At 33.4% G+C, this 21,990-nt stretch overlaps 1 protein-coding gene across 2 annotated transcripts in view; it reads left to right on the top strand.

Annotated features, from left to right (window-relative positions):
• Positions 1 to 10,050: 10,050 nt before the first annotated feature.
• igf2bp2b (insulin-like growth factor 2 mRNA binding protein 2b) overlaps positions 10,051 to 21,990 on the top strand; it is a 67,177-nt gene continuing 55,237 nt past the window's right edge. For both annotated transcript variants that reach the window (XM_087235753.1, XM_087235751.1), the window contains exon 1: positions 10,051 to 10,320. The gene's annotated coding sequence lies outside the window, so the exon portion shown is untranslated. The remainder of the gene's footprint in view (positions 10,321 to 21,990) is intronic.

Below are 21,990 nucleotides of genomic sequence, written 5' to 3'. Positions count from 1 at the left end.
ATCATTTGGAATTTTCCTCAAGCGGTACTTGTTGGTACGCCTGAGATAAATCCAACTTAGTAAACCTCTGACCCCCTGACAATTTGGTAAACAAATCCTGAGTTCTTGGTAATGGATACTGTTCAACTTCCAACCAAGGATTAATAGTAACCTTGTAGTCTCCACAGATCCTTACAGTATTGTCCTTTTTAGGAATACACACTATAGGAGCAGCCCACTCACAATAACTGACAGGAGAAATCACCCCATCAGCTTCTAGTTTTGACAACTCCCTATCAACCATCTCTCTCAAAGCATACAGTACTGGGCGTGGCTTACAAAACTTAGGCACAGCGCTTTTTACAACATGAAGCTTTGCACTTATGCCTTGCAGCATCCCTAATTCAGGATGAAAAACAGATGAATATCTGTCACACAGTTGCTGCATCGTCTCAAAAGTGAGTTTGTTTACACGTGACCAATCTAGATTGAAGCGACTAATCCAGTCTATTCCCATTAGAGAAGGCCCATCCCCTTTTACCACCAACAAATCTAAGCAGTGCTTTTCATCTTTACACTTTACTTGTACGGTTATCTTCCCTTTTATCTCCAAAGTTTCTTTACTGTACGTTTTCAACACACATGTGGCAGGAGATAATTTTACCTTTTGAAACCTGCGCTGGTACAGTTTTTCTGAAATCACAGAAACCGCCGCTCCTGTATCAATTTCCATTTTTACCCTCAGACCATTTATCCTAACATACACATTGTATGGTTTGTCTACCTGATTTACATTTGAATCAATAACAAACAATTCTGTCCCTTTTATGTCACTGTCACTGAAAACTCCGTTAGCTGGACGCTCCGTGTGTGTACCGGGGACAGATTGTGGCAAGCGGATGTTGCATTCAGTTTCATGTTGGCGCTGCAAAGTCTCTGCATAACTTTCACTATTGCTTGCGACCCCCGGATCAGGCGCACCCTCATTCGGCAACAGAGAGGCATCCAGGTGCTTGGTCCACTTGGCAGGCTTACTGTCGTCCTTTTCTTTAAGACGTGCGCGCAATGACTGTAAAAAATATGGACGACGCGACAGCCCCTTTTCCCATTGAACGCCTTGAGGGCAAAACGCCTGCTTGACGGGCACAAACTGTCGCAAAAGACTGCTGAATATGGAGCCTGGACATGCGCAGAAAGACTGTCTGATGGAGCCAGAGGAGGAGCCGCGAAAATGAGCGCAATCGAGCTTCCAACCAAACGCTTTATGTAAAATCAACCACGCCCCCCGAACTTCTCACTTCACTGCCGGTATCTGCACTATAACAAAGGCTCGCTGATGTAAATAGAAGCACTTACATTTAAAACACAGAATAATAGCCTATACGGTTTAAAAAAGCTGTGATGTAAGCTGTTAAACTTTAATAAAAGCAATACATGCTGGACTGCAGAAATAAACAATCTTTTATACACTCTAGCCTGAACATGAGCACAAATAATATTTTCTCTAACAGGGATGTTGGTATTTGTTATTTTCATAGGGGTAGAAATAACACTTTTAAAATATGAACAATAACATATAAACAACACATACATTTTAGGAAAGGTTTTTATTTTTAATTAGCCATCAACAGAAACCAAAATATAGCCTACACACCATAACGATTTACCAGGCGGGAACAATCGAGCGATTAAATGATAAATACAGCAAAATTACTAAATATCAACAGGATATACACATCCCAACCCTGTAATTTGCCAATTTGTGCAAAAAAAAAACCTTTGCAGTATTAATACAATGTCCATACTGCAACATCGCTAGCATATTGTTTATTGATTTTCGCTTGAATTGTTTATTTATTTAATTTTTTTTGTCTCCATTTTCATTTGGTTTATTCGATGCCTTCGTTATATATGACAACGAGGAATTTACATTCATTTTAATGTTTAGTTGGTGTTTTCAAATAAAACGCTTAAAGTATGTAAATAAATAATGTCTAACATTTACAGCTCTATTAGGCTATATAAGATTCGGTTTCAATAATGTTTTATAACAGCAAATTCAGTAGATTACTTAATAACATGCCGAAACTTAAAATGCAGAGACGTCCTGTAAAGCAAGTTCAAATAACCTTACAGGAGATCAACGTTGAAATTTTTATTTTAAACACATAAAGAGAATTACTGCTAACGATCACCTGTATTTTCCCCGTACTTAAATTTGTTTATTTGTCATTTATTGTGCAGTTTTATTTTCATATTTAGCCTATATTGAAATTCTTGATTCTTGTGCACTACAAAATTTATTCAATTTTATTATTATTTAATATTTGTGCAATTAATACAGGTTTATTGTTATTTATTTTGTCCTTTATTTGAATATTTGCGATGTATGCTGTTTGCATTTTTATTCAAAGGTTAAACTCAGTGCTACACTTTGCGTTTACATATAGTCTGCGTTTGCTGCCATATCAACACAAATGGTTGTAATAACGTTAACAAAGGTGAGGGTTTATATAATGAAGATGAAGGCTAGGCGTACGTGTATCAGCAAACTAATAAAGCCCGAAAAAAGCCCTGACCTTAGCGAATAAACAGTGTTCCACCAGATAATGTATGTCAGAAACTGTAGTTTACTGCTGAACTCATTTTGGCATGGTAAAATAACACAGAAATCGAATAATAACACTTCAGTCTTCTGCCGAAGCTCAGACGCGCTGCTTTAAGAAACTGTCAATCACAGCTGTCAATCACAGCTGTCAATCACGATGACACGCCCAGCATTAAATTACTGCTAAAAACAAACTGCTTACAAAAATGAAGATCTGCACCTATTTCAGCACAATAATCAGTGCCTTAATCAACCAGAACCATCTTTCATTTTATTGCAAGTGTAATTAACTTTTTTATTTGGGCTCAAGTCTCCTTCATTAACACGGAGGAGGCGGGCTTTATGACTTGTACTGCAGCCAGCCCCCAGGGGGCGATCTAACGGCCGAGACCTTCACTCAAACGCAGGGTTGCGGCAAGCGCGCGCGATATGCCCCCGCTTGCCACAGTCGCGGCACTCAGCATCCTTGAAACGGCAACATTCAGGTTTCTGTCAAATTCCTTTACATCGGTAGCATGGTTTAGCATTTTTCACGTTCAATGTGCCACCGCCTTTCTTTTCTACAACGGGTGTTTTGAAAGTCCTCTGGGAAAACTGCTGTGAGCTCTTACCAGTCACTACATATGCCAAACCCATCTCCACAGCCAGTGCAAGTGTTAATTCTCTAGAATGAGCAGCAGTTAATAGGCGATCTCTTAACTCGGTGCTTCTTACTCCACACATCTATCGCGTAGAGCTTCCTCCTGAAACTGTCCAAACTTGCAAGTGGCTGACAATTTTCTTAAATTTGCCACATACTCACTTATCGATTCACCTTCCAGCTGATTCCTTGCATGGAACTTGCATCTCTCTACAATGAAATTCGTTCGAGGCACATAGTGCGTTTTTAACAAATCAATCAGTTCTTTATAGGTCTTTTGCGATGGTCGAATTGTTCCTCACTTTCTTCATAGTGAAAATCCTCGGGCTTTCCATATGCCATTTTACGAGGCTACTAATTTACCCTCCGAAATGCTCGCTCAGTTCACAGGCCTCAATGGAGTTATTCCTAACTCAGTTTCTGTAAGGTAAAAATCCCATCCTCGTTGCCATAACTGTTGTGTCCGGTAGTGGAAATATGTTGGATCTTTACTGAAACACGGCACTAGAACGTTTTGAACAAAGAAAAAAGGATTTATTATTCTTTAGTGGTTTTACAGCAGCATGATACTGTCTCACACTCTTCTATCTCTGTAGATCACTACACTCACATATAACCCGGCAGCGCCCCCTGGATACAATCAATCACAGGCATATGTACAGAACACACACAATTACAGCTAAACTACAACAACAGTAGCATTCAACAATATAAACAAAATGATACACTTTCTCTTTTCTTTCATTAATTCTTATTTTTGGTGAACAAATACCACAGTTCTATTCATCGCTGATTGGGTGAGAGCAGCTCAAGCTTACTGGCTGTGGAAATCAGCGGGCGTGGCTCATTATACTTCAGGAAAGCGTTGTTTATAACACGCGTTTCAGTAGGGTTAAAACGGCGTTTTGTGGCAAGCGGAATTGCGTTATAAGCCGTGCTTTTTAAAAAACTTTTTACAGGTTTACGTGCATTATTTGTGGCGTTTGCAATCAGAACGGCGTCTTTAGTGGCGTTTGAAATGGTATTAGCGCCGTTTAATGCGGCATTTTAATTGTAAACGCAATTGATTAATAGTGTATTTGTGATACCTTCGGCTTGCCAAAGTATGTTCTTCCATATATATATATGTTTTTCTCTCTGCTCGCGCGAAACATTTTGGATTTTTGTCAGTCCTGGGGTGGGACTTGGTTTACTTGTTATCTCTAACGCTATTGGCTACTCTGCCTTTCCGGAAGTTAGCCGGGATTGGACGCAGGTAAGCTAGTTTCCCCGTTAAATAAAAATATATAGGATATCTTATCATAATGCCACAATGTGAAACTAATAGACTTACTTTCTCAGTAATAATAGGTGACGACTTAATAATGATGAGATATTTCTTGTAATAATTAATCTCATAATAATGCCTATTCTTACCATCATGACCAAGTCATATAATGACAAATCAAAATAATGAGATATATTCTTGTAACAAACTTTATTACTTGGGAGAGAAAGAGAGAGTTATACCATGTGGCAAAAGATTTCTCCATTAAACAGAAATTGGGGAAAAATATACATGGGCTAATAATTAAGGACTAATAATTCAGACTTTAAATGTGTGTTTTTGAACCATTTGATGAAGTTTAGCACCTACATTTAAACTGAACTCAAGCCAAACGAGTTCGAATTTATAAAAATCTTTTTTTTTCTTAGACTCATTGTCCTTGACTCATTTTCTATGAAGAACAGGTCAGAATAAATTGGATGGACAATAGTATACAAAATAGGCTATACATGCATGAAGTGCATAAAGTACAAAGGTTTATAGTAAATATATTGCCATTAGTCTGTTATTCCACTATACAGTTAAAGTTAGAATTATTAGCCCGCCTGAATTATTAGGCCCCTGTTTATTTTTATCCTAATATTTATTTAACGGAGAGAAGATTTTTTTCAACACATTTCTAAACATAATAGTTTTAATAACTCATTTCTAATAACTGATTTATTTTATCTTTGCCATGATGACAGTAAATAATATTTGACTAGATATTCTTCAAGACACTTCTATACAGCTTACAGTGACATTTAAAGGCTTAACTAGGTTAACTAGGCAGGTTAGGGTAATTAGGCAAGTTATTGTATAACGATGATTTGTTCTGTAGACTTAAAAAAAAATAAATAGCTTAAAGAGGCTAAAAATATGGACCTTAAAATGGGTTTTAAAAAATTTAAAACTGCTTTTATAGCCGAAATAAAACAAGAAAAAAGTGGGCTAATAATTCTGACTTCAACTGCATATGTGACCTTTAAGATGTGGGCATGTTATATAAAAACGTGGTATTTGTATGCCTCTGAAGTGGAATGATGTAATGGATACATGCAGTCAGTAAAGCCAAACGAAGATTGTAGAAATTAAATTGTTGCTCAATAGGTGGCGATAAACACCTATCTGAATCTCTGTCACTGTATTCTTTATGTTTGGGCTAATCATTTTTGATTGAAGTCTTTATATGCAGGTTATTCGATCATTAACTAAAAATGAGATTGAAAAAAAAAAAAAAAATATATATATATATATATATATATATATATATATATATATATATATATATATATATATATATATATATATATATATATATTCCACTGATCTATATTACAAACAATGTTAAATATTATAATAATATACAAAGCTGCACTGCACATATAGTATGCATTGTATGGAAAGATCTAAAAAGCAAATAAACTCTTCTGAAGACAATATTTCCTAGAAAGATCATCCCCAAGTATCATGAGCACTGCTGTTGTGGTTAACAATGAAGTAAAATACAACAAACCAGACAAGTGCTGCACGGGACAAATCAAATGGGTTCAGAAAGTCATGTCACAAGAATGCAAGTCATTATTTTAGAAAATTTATTATTATTATTTGACAGTTTCTCGAGATTGAATCCTCATAAAGTTCATAAAGTTCTCAGAAAGTTTCTCATGATTATGACTTGCAAATTGTATATATTTTTAATGGTGTGATTTTTTAACCTGCGTCCAATCCCGGCTAACTTCCGGAAAGGCAGAGTAGCCAATAGCGTTAGAGATAACAAGTAAACCAAGTCCCGCCCCAGGACTGAAATCCAAAATGTTTCGCTCGAGCAGAGAGAAGAACCAGCAAGCGAGCGGAGAGAACTGAACTTGCGAGAGCGTACATCGTGCGCACAGATGATGATGTGCGCGCCCGGGACTTGTTTTCTCATGCTGGATCAGTTGAGCGCGCGCGTGAAGATCCCTTGTACGCTCGCGAGCTGTAGTTTTGTCGCGTGTAGCCCTGTAATCTGCTCACGGTTCACTTCTCCTCGGCGCAAACAATACCGCTGCGCTCGATTAATATTGGCATTAATTTGCTGCCATACACCCGGAGGAAACCCACACAAAGGCATGGAGAACATGCAAACTCCACACAGAAACGCCAACTGAGCCGAGGTTCGAACCAGCGACCCAGCGACCTTCTTGCTGTGAGGCGACAGCACTACCTACTTCACCACTGCCTTGCCTTCACAAAAACAAAAACTGCAAAAAAAGAACGTAGCTCCTGGGACGTATTTTACTCTCTCCAGAAATGTATATGGGGGTACGTAATCAGAATGAGCCTGCGTTGGTCATGATAGTTGTTTCGTTAAGGCCACCTTTGTGGCAAATGCTTTCGATTGCATTTGCTAGGCTTCTTTAGCGTGTGACTGCAGTATTTATTGTTTCGGATTAATTAGTGAGACTTTTCTACTTGCTTTGTTGTGTCAGATGTGTCACATTGTGATTTGTCCATAATATTTGCATAAGCCCACATAACGTATGCATTGCATGAGTGCTTCAGCAGTGATCACTCACAGTGGTGTTCATGTCTCATAGCTCCACCCCAAATTATTCCAAAACTGTAGCAAATTTTAGGGGTTGTGAAATATCTGTCTGGCTGCTGCTGACCTACCCTAAATTGTACACTCTGTGATAGGTATTGAGTGGGTATGGAAGAGGACAATCGTATTCACAAATGAAAAAACAAAACATAAACATTTGTAGTTTGTATTGAACTTTAAAAAAACAAAGAGTGAGGCAGACATTCTTCATCACCCTCACCACTTTTAATGTAACACTTCAATTACACATACAGACAAAAATGTTTCTCTCCCATCATGTGGCATAAAAACCATTTAGCAATATCACACCTGCACTAAATTTATTCAGCTCGGTCTACTGAAGCAAATTAATCATTCAAAATCACATAATATTACTTTATGCTCTATAGGTTATCAAATAGATCAATTTGATGCTTTAATCTTTGTATTTTTTATGTTCTAGTATGAACTCAGTAAAAAGTTTTTGATTTTTTAAAAATCTGTTTAATAATTGATTAAAGCCAGTTTAGCTGTTGTTTTCAAAAAGGTAAACAAATGCCAGTGATCATGAATGTGACTTGTGAGAAAATTGGTATAGTGTTTTTTTATTTTAAAATTACTTACCATAGTCTTCCTTGCTTCTGATGAAGCTGAGAAGAAAATTGCACTTTCTCATATAGGTGTGAACTGTTCAAGGACTCAACAAGTGTGAATTGTCACATAAAAGAATTGAGTTGAAAACTTACATTATATTCAATAATATAACACTTGAGTATCTATTACTTACAGTATTGCTCTTTGCTTGTCCAAGGTAACCTGAATGTTTTATATTTTAAAAAGTAATGCAATTCGCATTCACGTTTATTCATAATTGAAAGAAAACTACAAAATATAATGATTTGTCAGTTTAATGTTGATATGTTTTATTAACAGCCTTAGTAAACTTGTAAAAGTGACATACCTAAAATTCAATAGACTCACACTTGGGAATCTGAACCACAGCCGATCGCATTTCCCACAAAGCCTAGATTTTTATGGAACAAAGCAAAATTGTTGACTAATATCGTATTATTTATCTATGGCATGCAAATGTATATAATTAAGTGTATTATTATTAAGTGGGCTGTTCGCTGTTCATGTAAAATTTGATCATGTATCCAAGTCTTTTACAGTAATAAGTATCTTATAAGTATCTCCTAAAATAAGTTTTCTTTTTTTTTTTATTTAATGTTATTTGTATTAATCAGATTTTAGTTAAATGTCAAATGTTTTATGTGTATAAAATGAAACGAAAATTAAAAGCAAGACAATCAATCACCACTAGGTGGCAATTGGGGCCGAGAGAACATTAAGTGATGCATTGTAATACGGTTGCTTATACTTAAACTCAATTACAATATTACAAACTTTGTCAGACATCAGACTAATGTCATGAATATTTTACACTATATACAAATGAATATGGTTCATACAGAGAAGGTTATGATTATCTCAGTCCAAGCTGATGTGGAATTGATGTTCATCAAAAATGTAAAACATTTTGTTTTGTTTTGTTTTATCTTAAATGTTTGTATAAGAAAGTATTTTCATGTGCTGATAAATACTAATTATTATTATTATATTTATTATTATAATAGTTATGATTATGTACAGAAAACTAGAGACAGATATGTCAAAATAAGGAATTCCATGGCTTAACTTTATACACCTTTTATATAAAAAAACAAATTTAACAAAAGCTTTATAAAGGCTACAAAATAATTTTTTAAAAGTTGTATAAATAGTTTTGATCCTGTGTGTGACTATATAGTTCAGGAACAAACCTGTTTATACACTAAAGTTGTATCTTTTAATCTCTTTTTATTGTTTATATAACCATTTTATTAAAGAATGCCTTAAACTGTTAATGTTTGAGACATTTATTATAAACAAATTATAATTTCTAGTTAAAGTTCATTTTAAATATGCAAAAAAACTTTCAAATATCTTATTTGATAATTATGGATTATTGATAAATGGAAATGTTTATTTATTCATGAAAGTGCTTTCAATTGTTATTCCAACTGAAAACAATTATACTATCTATCTATCTATCTATCTATCTATCTATCTATCTATCTATCTATCTATCTATCTATCTATCTATCTATCTATCTATCTATCTATCTATCTATCTATCTATCTATCTATCTTTTTCTTCAACAACAGAAGAGTATTTTAAATATATGTATTGTTATGTTTTGCTATTAATATTTTGAGTTAATTAAAATAATATAATGTAATTTAATTATATGCTGTGGTTCATTTTCCTGATCACAATGTTCAACAGCCACTGAAACACTACTAAGCATGCCCATGAATATTTTTTTTAATATTAGCTGGTAGTTTTTTTTTTTTTTTTTTTACATTTACTGTATTTTTTAAATGAATCAGTTTTATAATTTATTATAGTATTTTGTTTTGTCAAATACTTTTATGGTAATACAATATTTTTATATTTAGCCTACATGATTAAACTGATGCTCATGTTTCCATAATGAACATATTAAATATTGCATTTTGTGTAGTTTGAATATTTTTCTGGTTTAAATATTCAACAACAAAGAGATTGAAAATATATAGCCTTTACCATTGTAATATCAATTGGCATAAATTGAACAACCGTTTATATTAGCCTACTTGTTTTTATTTTTGTGTTTTTTGTGAAAATTGCGTTGTTTATATTGTAGTAATTAAGGTTGTAATAACAGAAAGTGACAATAACTGTTAAAAAAGGAAAAAAAAACTCTGAACAGATATTGTAAAAAATATTAAATGCTGATTTGTCAACAGGTAGAGCTGTTTAAAGAGTTTAATCAAACAAGCACCTTGTATGCATTTCAGTTTCAGTTTCATGCCTATAGTAAATAGAGGAGGAGCTATGAAGTAAACCATGGAGAAGAAGGACAATAGTTCTGATTGGACAGAGTCCATGTACCATCGGCAGCCACTCCTCTTACTACCGCGAAACGACACGAAAATCTTAATAACCACGTGAATATATAACTGAACAAGTTCCCTACAAGCTTTCCAGTTACACGCATCCTTGGGAATTGGTTTTATTTGTCAGGATGGGATGCGTTTTGGATATTTCCGCCGGGTGGTGCATTTCACGGATTTCCCGCAGAATTAATTTTCTGTAATATCTTGCTGAATTTATTTGAAAGGCTCCACAGGACGAAACGGTATGTTTATACATTTGTCCAGTTGGTTGAACATCTAAGTATGTTTTTACGAGGTGGATTGTGATTAGGGTCAATGGGGTTGAAGAAAAGAGATGATAATATAGTTCAGGGGTGAGGGGTGTGTGATTGCATGAATCCTTTCGGTCTGTGCATTTGTGTATAGGCTATGTATGAAAATGCATTCAGATTAAATTCGAATATCAACAGGTTGTCGATAAGCTCGTGAATAAGTAACGCGTTTAAGGTCTAGTTTATTAAGAAGTGGGAGGGAACAGACTTGTTTAGGTTTGTAGCCTACCTTTGTTTATTTTGCGCCCGTTTCCTAGAATAATACAGTTTAGTACTGGAAATTGTCATTTTTCTGTGCCTTTAATTTGTACATTTGTTAAACTCTTAAGTATTTGTGTAAATCTTATCCATACTTGTATGCAATATTGTAAATAACGCTGACAGTTGACGTTTGGAAATATAAGGTTAGCCTATAGGTTTGTAATTTCAAGACTGTTGAGTTGTCTGTTTCAGGGACTTGCACAGGAAGGTGTAAGGTTTCCTAGAAACTTGAGGTAAATTTCGGCTGTCATATTTGGTTGGATTGCTTGTCTGCCTGCTTTAGACTTGATTGAATGATCATTTGGGCCTAGTCTCACTTGTTTATACCCAAAGTTGTTATTATGTAACGGGTAATGTTGTTTTCGGTTGCTGTTTTGCTCAGTCGATCAAACAACGCACAATAGTGTTTAGTTGTTTATTTCTCTAGATGAAACAGCATACCTTTACGAATTTATTGTGTAATAATGACGTAGTAATTATATCTTGAAAATAAAGTGTGTGTAAAAATAACTGAAGGCTTGAAACATTGTTAAAATGACACAAAGTCAAACTTCCTGTTTAGGTCGAGTGCTTTTGTCCATTGTGTCAGCACACACACACACAGGCGCACAACTGGCTTTGAGAGAATCGGATCTGAACATAACATGTTTTGTGGTTTGCGTATGTTGGAACAGTCCCTGTTGCAGCTTATACATTGGTATATTTTTTAAGTATTTAATGCGTTAATCGTATGTAGACTACGTGATAAAATGTTACGTTTTGTTTAAAAACGCCTAAGTAGAATGTCTGCTGTCGTTTTCAGATGTTTTTTTAAAGCATTTTACATTTATTATTGTTGTAGTTATTATTATAGCCTATTTTGTTTATTTGTTTTCTGCTTATTGTCATAGATTGTGTTTAAATGTTTGAGAAATCTGCTTTGTGAAGGCTTGCGAATTTCTCTGAATGGTAAAAATTTTCCAATGAATTTGAAAATATATTTTATGAAAGTTTTATGTTTTTCTGTTAATGTAAATCATATCTGATAGATTCCAACACATGCAGATATGTTTGAATAACAGAAAGGTTACCGCATAGTTTCAGCTACTTAAAGCAGAACCACGTGACCAGCTTTACATTCTTTCTATGTGGCCAGCCTGCAGTTTATAGCAAATGTCTTTGCTGCCTTTTTAATACATTCATGTTTTTTTTTTTTTTTTTTTTTTTTTTTTAAGAAATCATTTTAGCAAGGATTTTACTATGTAATCATAATTAGTTGGGATGAAATGGTAAATTTAAAAATCTTAAAACTCCCATATAAATTTGCTAAATTTGATGAAATGAACATTGTGAAAATGGTTTGCTTCAGTGTTCAGAATGATCATGACCCGGTTTTTGATGTCACAACATGCAAAACCAAAATTAACAGACTGATCTAAATGTTTGTGAAAGTAATGTTATAAGAATCAGATAACTCGTGCATTAAACTTGTCAAATATTCATTCTTGAGTGAAGCATTTCGGTCTGTTTTCAGAGGCAATTGTTAGATTCACATTTTCATTTTTACATTTGCAGACTTTTTCAGCCCACAAAAAACAACATTATTTAAGTTATTGGTTGTATTTAATAATAAAGTGAGATCCCCCACTGTCTTCAAAGCACCTTCCGAGGTTAGATGTTGGTTAAGAACATAATTAGGTTCACTGTAATGGTTGTAAAGCACACACTACTACTTGCAAACTGAAAATTTGTGTCGTTTAAATAGGGTACATTGTTGTACTTTGTGTGGCTATGGAGCTGCATTTGAACCTTTTTTACAGTCCAGGTTTTAAACTAATTTTCAATTTGTTTGAAACTGTTTCTATATTAAAAATTTTATACAAGCTTATTGTTGTACATTTTAATCTACATATATTTCAATTTGTTGCTGTGTTTGTGGCAAAGCATTCTAATTTCCCAATTAAATCTATTTCTATGTTTTAATAACAACATAAACAAAAATTTGATGTCAATATTGTGTAATCACTAAAGAGACACTTGGCTTTTAAAATTATGATATTTAAATTATAATTAAATTGTAATTATCCTCCATTATTAACTCTTAATAAATTGTATGAGTTCTGTTTGTTTGCTTTTTTGTTTAGTTTGTATGGTTGATTTTATTTTAACCATTTTAACCATTTTCTTGTTTTCAAAAGTTTCAAGTAAGTTTATATTGCAGTGTAAGTACATGAAAAAAAAAACATTCCTGATGATCAATTAAATTGCAAATTGTTATTGCAAAAGGGTCCTATTTAACTCCACAAGAAAGAATCAGATCCATAATAATCACAATTATTTTAATACATTTTGATTCATTTATTAAATATATTATTTGGTAATAATTGTACATGTACAACATTGTAATAATAAGTATAATATTTATAATAATACTGTACATTGAACACGATACATATTTAGATTCAAACATTAAATATGTTGATTGGTGATAATTGTTACAATCTGAAGAGCAACATAATTTCAGCAATATCACAAAAATGCACAAAACCAGAACTTTTAAGGTTCTTTCAGCTTTTGAGTATACGTTTTATATTAAATTTGTATTTTAGTTAAAAAATAAAAATAAAAAATGTTGCCTGCTCCACTAAATTGGGTTTATTTTTAAGCTGGGTGTTAAAACAAATTAAATCAGTGCTTTTAAATTTCATGTGAATTAGAAATACAGATCGTTTGAGAGTGTGTGTCAGCAAAGTTATACAGAATCAATCGATGATTTGATCAAATTTATCAAAGCCATTTAATAAACTAAATTAAAAAAACAAAGCATTAAAATTAATGGAGCTTAAATTCTATAGAAGCAAAATTATTGATAGTATAAGATATTTATTTAGTTCGCTGTTTATATAATTAGTTTATAATTATTATCTGAAAGTAAATTGCAAATTGTTTAAAAATCCAATGCTCTTTTTATATCTTCACACAAAAGATGCTTGTTTTGTTTTGCTATTTAACTAAGTTGAAATAACTCAGTTAATAAAACAATTTATGGAACTTTCATTATTTTATTAAGATTTAAAACCTTTTAAATTAAATTTTTTGAGGAGGTAGTGAGTTTATTTATTTATACATGTTTTTGCTGAAGTACATTTTCGGAAAGACTTTTCTTTATTAAATCTGCATAGATGCGGTAGTGCGGAGACAGCGCTACTACAGTCAGTGGAAGTGGGCCAAGGCACCCGGCTTGTGTGTGTGCGCGCGTGTGTGTGTGTGTGTGTGTGTGTGTGTAACTAGAGCCGAGCGGATCAGATGCCACGCTGTGAACAGGACTTCAGTTCTGTCACCCTGTGTCATCTGATGCAGAGGAATCCTGTCACAGAACACATGTTGAATGTAGCTATCATGATTAGAACAGCAGATGAGTGTGGGCAAATGCTATTTTATATTAAGTTGGCTAGTCACTGTTTTTAGTTTATGCACAATGATCTTGTGTATTTGGTCATAAATATAAAGATTATATATTAAAATATTCTGTTTTCTTTATTCGTTATCCTTGTTAGGATTATAAATTACAGATTTGTGTTTTCTTCCTCTGTAACAGCATTCCTTTTCTGCTAATTAGGGCTGTGTAAAAATAGCAGTTTTCAGCAGTGTGATATCTGTTTGAACACTCCTTTTGATTCCTAAAATCCCAACATCAATCTTTTACTCGCATTGTTTCCAGTGTGGGAAATGTATCTGCTCGGCACTTTCTGATTTCATTACATTCTGCTGAACTGACTCACTCCACTGCAGTTGGGATCCTGTTGTTAATTAAAATGTTACATTTAAATGCACTTTTTTTGTGTATACAAAGTTAGAAGATTTCCTGTTTTTCTAAAAAATATATATTTTACTGTGGTGGCACTTGTAGTGATGAATTTGTTCCCTTTTATTATTAAATAATTTTTATTAATTTTAACATTTCGTATCAATTTGAACAAAAAAAAAAGTTTCACTTAAAACTTTAGCAGAGGAAATTAACAGTGGAAATTAGAATCTCAATATAGGCAAATATGTAATAAAATCAATCAGCATAACAGTTAGCTTTAAAGAAATTGTTTTCATATTTAGCAGAAATGTACTTGTAATTGTTTCTTTGCACTTCTAGGATGTATTGATTAATGTTACTCACTAACAGTTAGGGCAATGATTTTTTAAATTCACATTCACTCCGACTGTATTCTGGTATGTACTGTGAATTCCAGAAATTGTGTCTTAACCCTGTAAAGCCTGACATATGGATTTACTATCATTTTATTTTATTTTTTAAAGAAATGGAACAGTTTGCAAAGGGTCATATTTTATTTAGGCTCATCATACTTTTATAACTCGAGCTTAAACTTGAGGAGTAAAAAAATATATATGATTCTATTCAGTCCAGCTCTTAAGAAAAGACATTTACCATTTAAATTTGTGATCTATAAGTACTGTAAAAAAGGTTGGAAAGCAGAAATACAAACTGAGAGAGGGAGAGAGAAACATTTGTTAATTTTTGTTTGATTATGAGCGTTCTTTAGTTTTTATATTGAGTGCAAAGCATACAAGGGAAGTGTATGCAGTGATGATTAAGAGAAGTGCAAACATTCATCAAAAGCCTATCAGTTAGTATTTAATGCTCATATTCTAACATGATTCTTTTTAGAAATTATGTATATAGAAAATAAAGCAAACCTAAGCTGATTCAGTAAAACGATATTGCAGTTATACTTGCACTAATAAATGTTGTGCTGTTTCATTCCAACACATGGGTAAAATATACACTGTAAAAAATAATTCAAAGATAATTTCTTGGGTTTGCTCTTTTTTAAGTTAAGTGGTTGTAAACAATTTATTTGGGCTAAATTTAAACAAACAAATTAAGTTGAATCTTACTAAATTTAATTTGCTTGTTTAAATTCAACACATTTAATTGGCTTGCAACAATTCTGCAGGCATCATTTTTTTTGTAGACAAACCCCACTTTTAGATTGAAAAGAAAAAAAAAAAAAAAACGACCCAATTATTGATTACCAAAGCAAAAGTTAAATTAAATGAATAATAATAAAAATAAAAAAAAACTTTCTTTAACAGCTGATCACAGATGTAATAGATGCTCTTTGTCCGCGGCAGACATGCACACACATTTTTTACGTGCCCTAAATTTAATTCATTTTGGTCTCTATTCTTAGATATACTATCAAGGGCTCTTAATATTCCTGTGAAACCCGGCCCAATAAAAGCAATTTTCGGTTTACCTCCTATAATGACGCTTTATAAAATAAGTGCCAGATTGATATTATTTCTTTCGCCTCATTGCTAGCCAGAAGGCAAATATTGCTAAATTGAAAATCCCCATGTGCCCCTGCAAATCTGTCCCGGCTGAAAGACCTGATGTCTTTTTTGCATTTGGAAAAAAATAAACACTCTATTAGGGATTCTGTCAGTTCATTTTATAAAAGTTTTTGCTTAATAAAATGTTATAACAAAAAAGATATCTTAGAAAAAAGTTGTGTAACAAACCAAAAAGTGGAGACTTTTAGAACAAAATAAAACATATTTTTACTTGATAAAAATTTGCAGTCAAAAGTCAACTGAAGAGCAAGCATATTAAGGATCATCAGTTAATATGCCATTTAATTTGAAAAAGCCATAATAAAAAATAATTAAACTGCACTTGCAGACACCATATGATAAGCCGGACACTATTTGAGATCGGTTACACCAGTAGGGGGAGTGCAGGGGTATTAAGAGATTACATGGATAACTCCATCTCCATTCATCCTTATACTGTCTCTCTCATTACGTCTTCCATTAAAAATACTTGTGACCGTTTTTTGGCTAAAGGTAGAAAATGGCCATCAGGTGGTTAAGGTCTGTTTCTGTATCAATTACTCTTTTACTATCATTGCACATGCACTCACACACATTGACTTAATCACGTTCAGTGTCTTTGCCCCATTCCCAGACTGAAGCAACACTGATGACTTGGGGATGGTGCAGGAGTTGCTATGGAAACCCCATAGCTGGTGAGTGTGGAGGTATAGGCAGGTCGGCCGGGCTTTTGTTAAGGATGGAGTGTGTGAGTGGAGTCTAGAGCAATACAATAGCCCACTGAGACCAGCTCACAGGAGAGGGAATTTACTGGGAAAAAACTGTGATCTATAAGAACTGTGTGAAAGGTTGGGAAGCAGAAACACAAACGTGGTATGAAAATGAAAAGAGAGGAACACTCCCTGTTTGCTTGTGGGTGTCGGCTGATCAACAGGTTAGGTGACATGTATAAGCTGATTCATATTGCAGTAGTTTACGCCAGTCAATAATGTAATGTTTTACTTATTGTTCTGTTTTTCAAACATCTTAACCCTTTAACTGCCTCACCAACAAAACATTTTTTTTTGGATTGTATTTCTTATCTTCTAATGTCGCTAGTTAACTCACTCAACACATCCCATAATTACATTTGGTTGAGGTTGATATGGTTTATGGTAAAAGAACTGGAATTAATACATACACTTCATATATTCATATTTTTCATATTTTAAGGCCAATTTAGTTTAAAAAATAATCAAAATAAAATAATTTTGAATACTAAATAATCTTTATTTTTTTAAGTATGCCATAAAATATTTCAGATTCTTATTTAACATGCTTTTTTTTTTTTTTTTTTTTTTTTTTTTACAATAAAACCAAAATCAAGTGTAGTAGTGTAACATGATTATGTTTGTTTGATTTTCATTTTTTAACAGTCATTATTTTAAACTCAAATCATGGTCAAGCATTTGGTAGAGCAGGCAGTTAAAGGGTTAAGAAGTGGTTAATGACAAATACATGTTTATATATTGAAGGAAAGCTCATTTTTAATGGTAAAATCATGTGTGTTATTATTATGAGCATGAATCAAGTTGAAGTAGTTTTTTCTTCTGATGTTGTTATATTCAAGTAAAATGTCTTGAAGAAGTAGAATGTAGGACAGGATTTGATTGTGTCCGTTGGGAACTGACTGGATTGTTGTATGCTTATGGGTAGTCATTGGTCAATCTTACATCGTTAGAGAAGAGATATCACTGCAAGAGGGAGGAAAAGTTATTTTTATCAAAGATTATAGGGCACAAAAAATCTTGATTTACATTATTCTGTGCAATGCTTCAGCATTGATGTAGGTGTGTGTGTGTGTGTGTATGTGTGTGTGTGTGTGTGTGTGTGTGTGTGTGTGAAATTTATATATAAAAAATACTTTTCTGTAGATAAATTGTAATTTTTATTGCACAAAGAACCAAACTGTATTTATACTATAGTATCACACTGACAGTTTACCCAGAAATGAAAATTCTTTTAAAAGCTATTCGGTCCCCGTTGATTTCTTTCTGTTCTTAGAACTTAAGACTTTTTAGGAACAGAGCATTCAATTACAACTTTGTTCATCTAATTGCATTATGCAATGTACTTTCATTACTTTATTTTGTCAAATATCTGGGTTGAAGCATGAATTTTCAGGGCTGTGGAGAAAGACATCCTATAGTTTGCGTGTTACAAGTACAACGAGTAACACATTTGACTGTATTACACTGATTTTGGCTCCCCAAAGTGATAGCAGCTTTTTATCTCGTGTATTTAACTTAATTCTTTCTTTTATTTTTGTTTACATTATGTATTTAAAAATGAAGTATAAAATAGGCTAGCACTGTCATATTGTAAAAAAGTATATTAAATGTGATTGTGTGACTGTCCTGTGAAGGATATTAAAGATTTAATATTTGATATTGTATGCTTAAAATTACTGTAGATGTTAGTTTTTTTCTGTTAGCGTGTCCTGGAAAATTCTTTAGCTCCACTATGATTTTGTGAAACTATTTATACTTAGCAGAGTTTTAGCATAGTGGTGAAATGCAGGTATTCACCAACACTTAATTTATCTAAATGCCTTAAAAATATTGCTTATGGTGTGTTTTATACTAAAGGAGCTCACACACACACTTTTGATTCTCTTGTTCAGATCGGCATTGTGATTCTATAAAAAAAAAAAAAAAAAAGGTTTTCATGAGCATATTTGCATTTACAAGAGTTTGCCATTATAAAATGCAAACCTTTATTCCTGTCTGTAATTTGGCTGTACGATATTGGAAAATCTGATTCTGTGATATTTTGTTAGCATCGATAAATAGAATAGAGCAAAGCTAAAAGTGAAGTGAACAGTGCTTTAAAGTTTTATGGGGAGTCTAACAGAGAAAATCACATTTTTGTCTGACTGATATTGCTATTTCAACTAGATTTGCAATTTAATTGAATGTCCAGCTCAATATTCTCAATAGACTTTTAATGAAAAGAATACAACATGCTTTATGTAAAAATGATTTACAATAAGTATTATATTAGTTAATATTAATGTATTAATAACTTGAACAAACAATGAATACATTTATTACAGGCTTTGATCCCCTTTGTTTTTGTTAGCTGATGAAAATAAAGTTGTTTATTGTTATCTCTTGTAAACTCAGTGAATTAACTAAGTAAACAATGAATCTGATTGTAACAATGCATTATTAAAGGTGCAGTAGGTGATCTTCCACAATGCTAACAGATTAACATACATCTCTGAATCACAGTCCCTCCCCTGCCGTCTAGAGCCACGCCTCCTGAAACACGAGCACCGCAAAAGAACCCTCTCTCATGTGTTAAAAGCGACTAGTGCTTGTCTGGTGGCGTGCAAGCCAAACTGACATGCTATTTCAGAGCAAATATTTAGAGTTGCATGGTAAACAATATAGGGAGAGACTAGGCAGAATAGCGGTATTGACTTGTGTTTTGTTGTTAAACTAATTAAAATCTACATCATCGATGCTGTAAAAGGTCCCTTATGAAACTGAAAATAGTCTTATCAATCTTTCATTTAAATATTTTAGTAGCTGAAAAACACTTCTGTGAAGATATAACCCATTTGTAACAACAACATCTTACGTTACATCAGCTTTGCGTGAAGCTAAAACAGTTTTAAAACAGAACATTACCTGTCTAACAGAAATCCTTCAGACGTCATCCTTTCTCCAGCATGCAAAGGTAACTCCAAGATTGATTCAGGTTTTTAAAAAGTTTTGATTTAGCATGTTTTTACTGATCGCGCGTGAGCATGCTCTCTCTCGTGAACGCGCAGCGGTCGGCGGAGCTGCATACAAAAGGTTGCGCAGTTGTTCAAATCTGCATTTGCTGATAGACTTATCGGAATTATGAGAGTTGTCAGTCCGACTCTATTTAATTGGATGAACATTATTTTGTTTTATGCACACACAAAAAAAAATGCTGAAGACAATCACATACTTTTCTACTATGTAGTAGAGAGTTTACAGAGTGTCACTGTTATGAATGGAAACAGTGTCTCACTCCGTTATCAAGTCACCAAGAGTGACACCTGAGCACTCAGTTATTCTGTTTAAAAGCAGACAAGTGATAATGTATCTCAACTAAGCCTTAAGCGATGAACTTTTACTTTATTTTGGTTAAATGACCAAAGAAATCTCATATATTCTGAACTGTTGTCTGGTCAACTATGATCTCAACTCAGCATTGCATATCCCACAATGGGACTATTGTGTGTGCATACATTAGGATATCGATGGTGAAACAATACAGTGCTCAGCATAATTGAGAACACCCTATTTTGAAAATAAATATTTTTCTCCATTTCTCAGTGGATATAGGCCATGTATTTTGGTTAAACAGATATATTTATTAAAACAATATTTTAGTCACCAAACATATTAAGAAATTGAAAGATAATACAATTAAATCAAGCAAAATAATGCAACAAAATTTTCCTCTTTTTTTGCTTCTTTTGATTTTTCCTAATTTCTAAATATTTATATTTAATATTTTTCTATAACATTAATTTGGCTGTACTAGTTTTTAGACTGTTATTGCAAGTTATTTTGTTAGATAAGCTGCCGATTTGGCTTCAGTACTGACTAATTTAATGTATATGGACAAATATAATATGGTATAGCTTCCTATTAAAATATGAATTTAAAAGGTAGATTTGTGAGGGGTGAACTTGTATATGCTGAGCACAGTTTATGCAGTCCTAGGCTGTAACTTTTTTTTCAGTATGACTGTGTAAACTTTTTCAGCTCTTTTTTAAAAATGCTTCAAATCTACAGTGCCAAAAGAAAAAGAAATGGTAAATACAACTTTAATACCATAAATGTTTAAGAAAAAATTTAAACGCAGTAACATTCAGAGAAATCTATTTGCTGATTCTCTTTCTTTTATTTAACTGTCAATAGCACACGTCAAACCACAGAAAGAAGGTCGCTGGTTCGAGCTCTGGTTGGGTCAGTTGGCATTTTTGTGTGTAGTTTGCATGTTGTCCTCGTGTTCGCGTCGGTTTCCTCCGGGTGCTCTGGTTTCCCCCACAAGTCCAAAAATGTGTATAGGTGAAATGGGTAAGTTAGTGTATATGTGTGAATGAGTGTGTATGGATGTTCCTAGTGATGGGTTGCAGCTAGAGGGCATACGCTGTGTAAAACATGCTGGATAATTTGGCAGGTAATTCTGCTGCGGTGACCCCAGATTAATAAAGGGACTAAGCTGAAAAGAGAAAGAATGACTGAATGACACAAAGTTTTTAGTGTATTGAGCAAGCAAATGAATTGTATTTTGTAAATATTAACACTTTTCATTTTGATTCCTGCAATACACTCGAAACAGTTAGGAAAGAGAAAAATAAATGTGACAAGCTCATAGAATATGCAAAAGTTTTAAAGCAGGTATTTTATTGGATTTTAAAAACATGCCAACCTTTCTGAAATTTGGGTTATAGTGTAAAGACAACACGTCTTTCTATTATAAATTTTTATTTATTCTTCTTATTAACACAGTGTGACGGTATATGTCTCTTACAAGACTTTATGAAACATTGGTTATTTAATAAATTCAATGTGAAATAATATGTTTCCCTAAATTCTGTTTTAACAAATTAATTCAATTTCAAATATTTAATTTAGTTACATTCGAACAATTAATTAATTAATTAATTTTCTTTTATAGTCCCTTTAATAAATCAGGAGTCGCCACAGTGAAACCTACCGCCAACTTATCCAGCATGTTTTACGCAGCGGATGCCCTTCCAGCTGCAACCCAACACTGGGAAACACCCATACACTCTTCCATTCTCACTCATACTATGGCCGATTTAGCTTATTCATTTCACCTGTACCACTTCTTTAGATTGTAGGGGAAACCAGAGTACCCAGAGGAAACCCACATGAACACGGGGAGAACATGCAAACTTTACACAGAAATGCCAACTGACCCAGTCGGGGCTTGAACCAGCGACTTTTTTGCTGTGAGGCG

This window comes from Danio rerio, chromosome 1 (genome assembly GCF_052040795.2).
Source record: "Danio rerio strain M-AB ecotype USA chromosome 1, GRCz13ab, whole genome shotgun sequence".
NCBI lineage: Eukaryota > Metazoa > Chordata > Actinopteri > Cypriniformes > Danionidae > Danio > Danio rerio.
The sequence above is the reverse complement of the archived record's forward strand: the minus strand, read 5'-3'. Positions and strand labels throughout refer to the sequence as shown.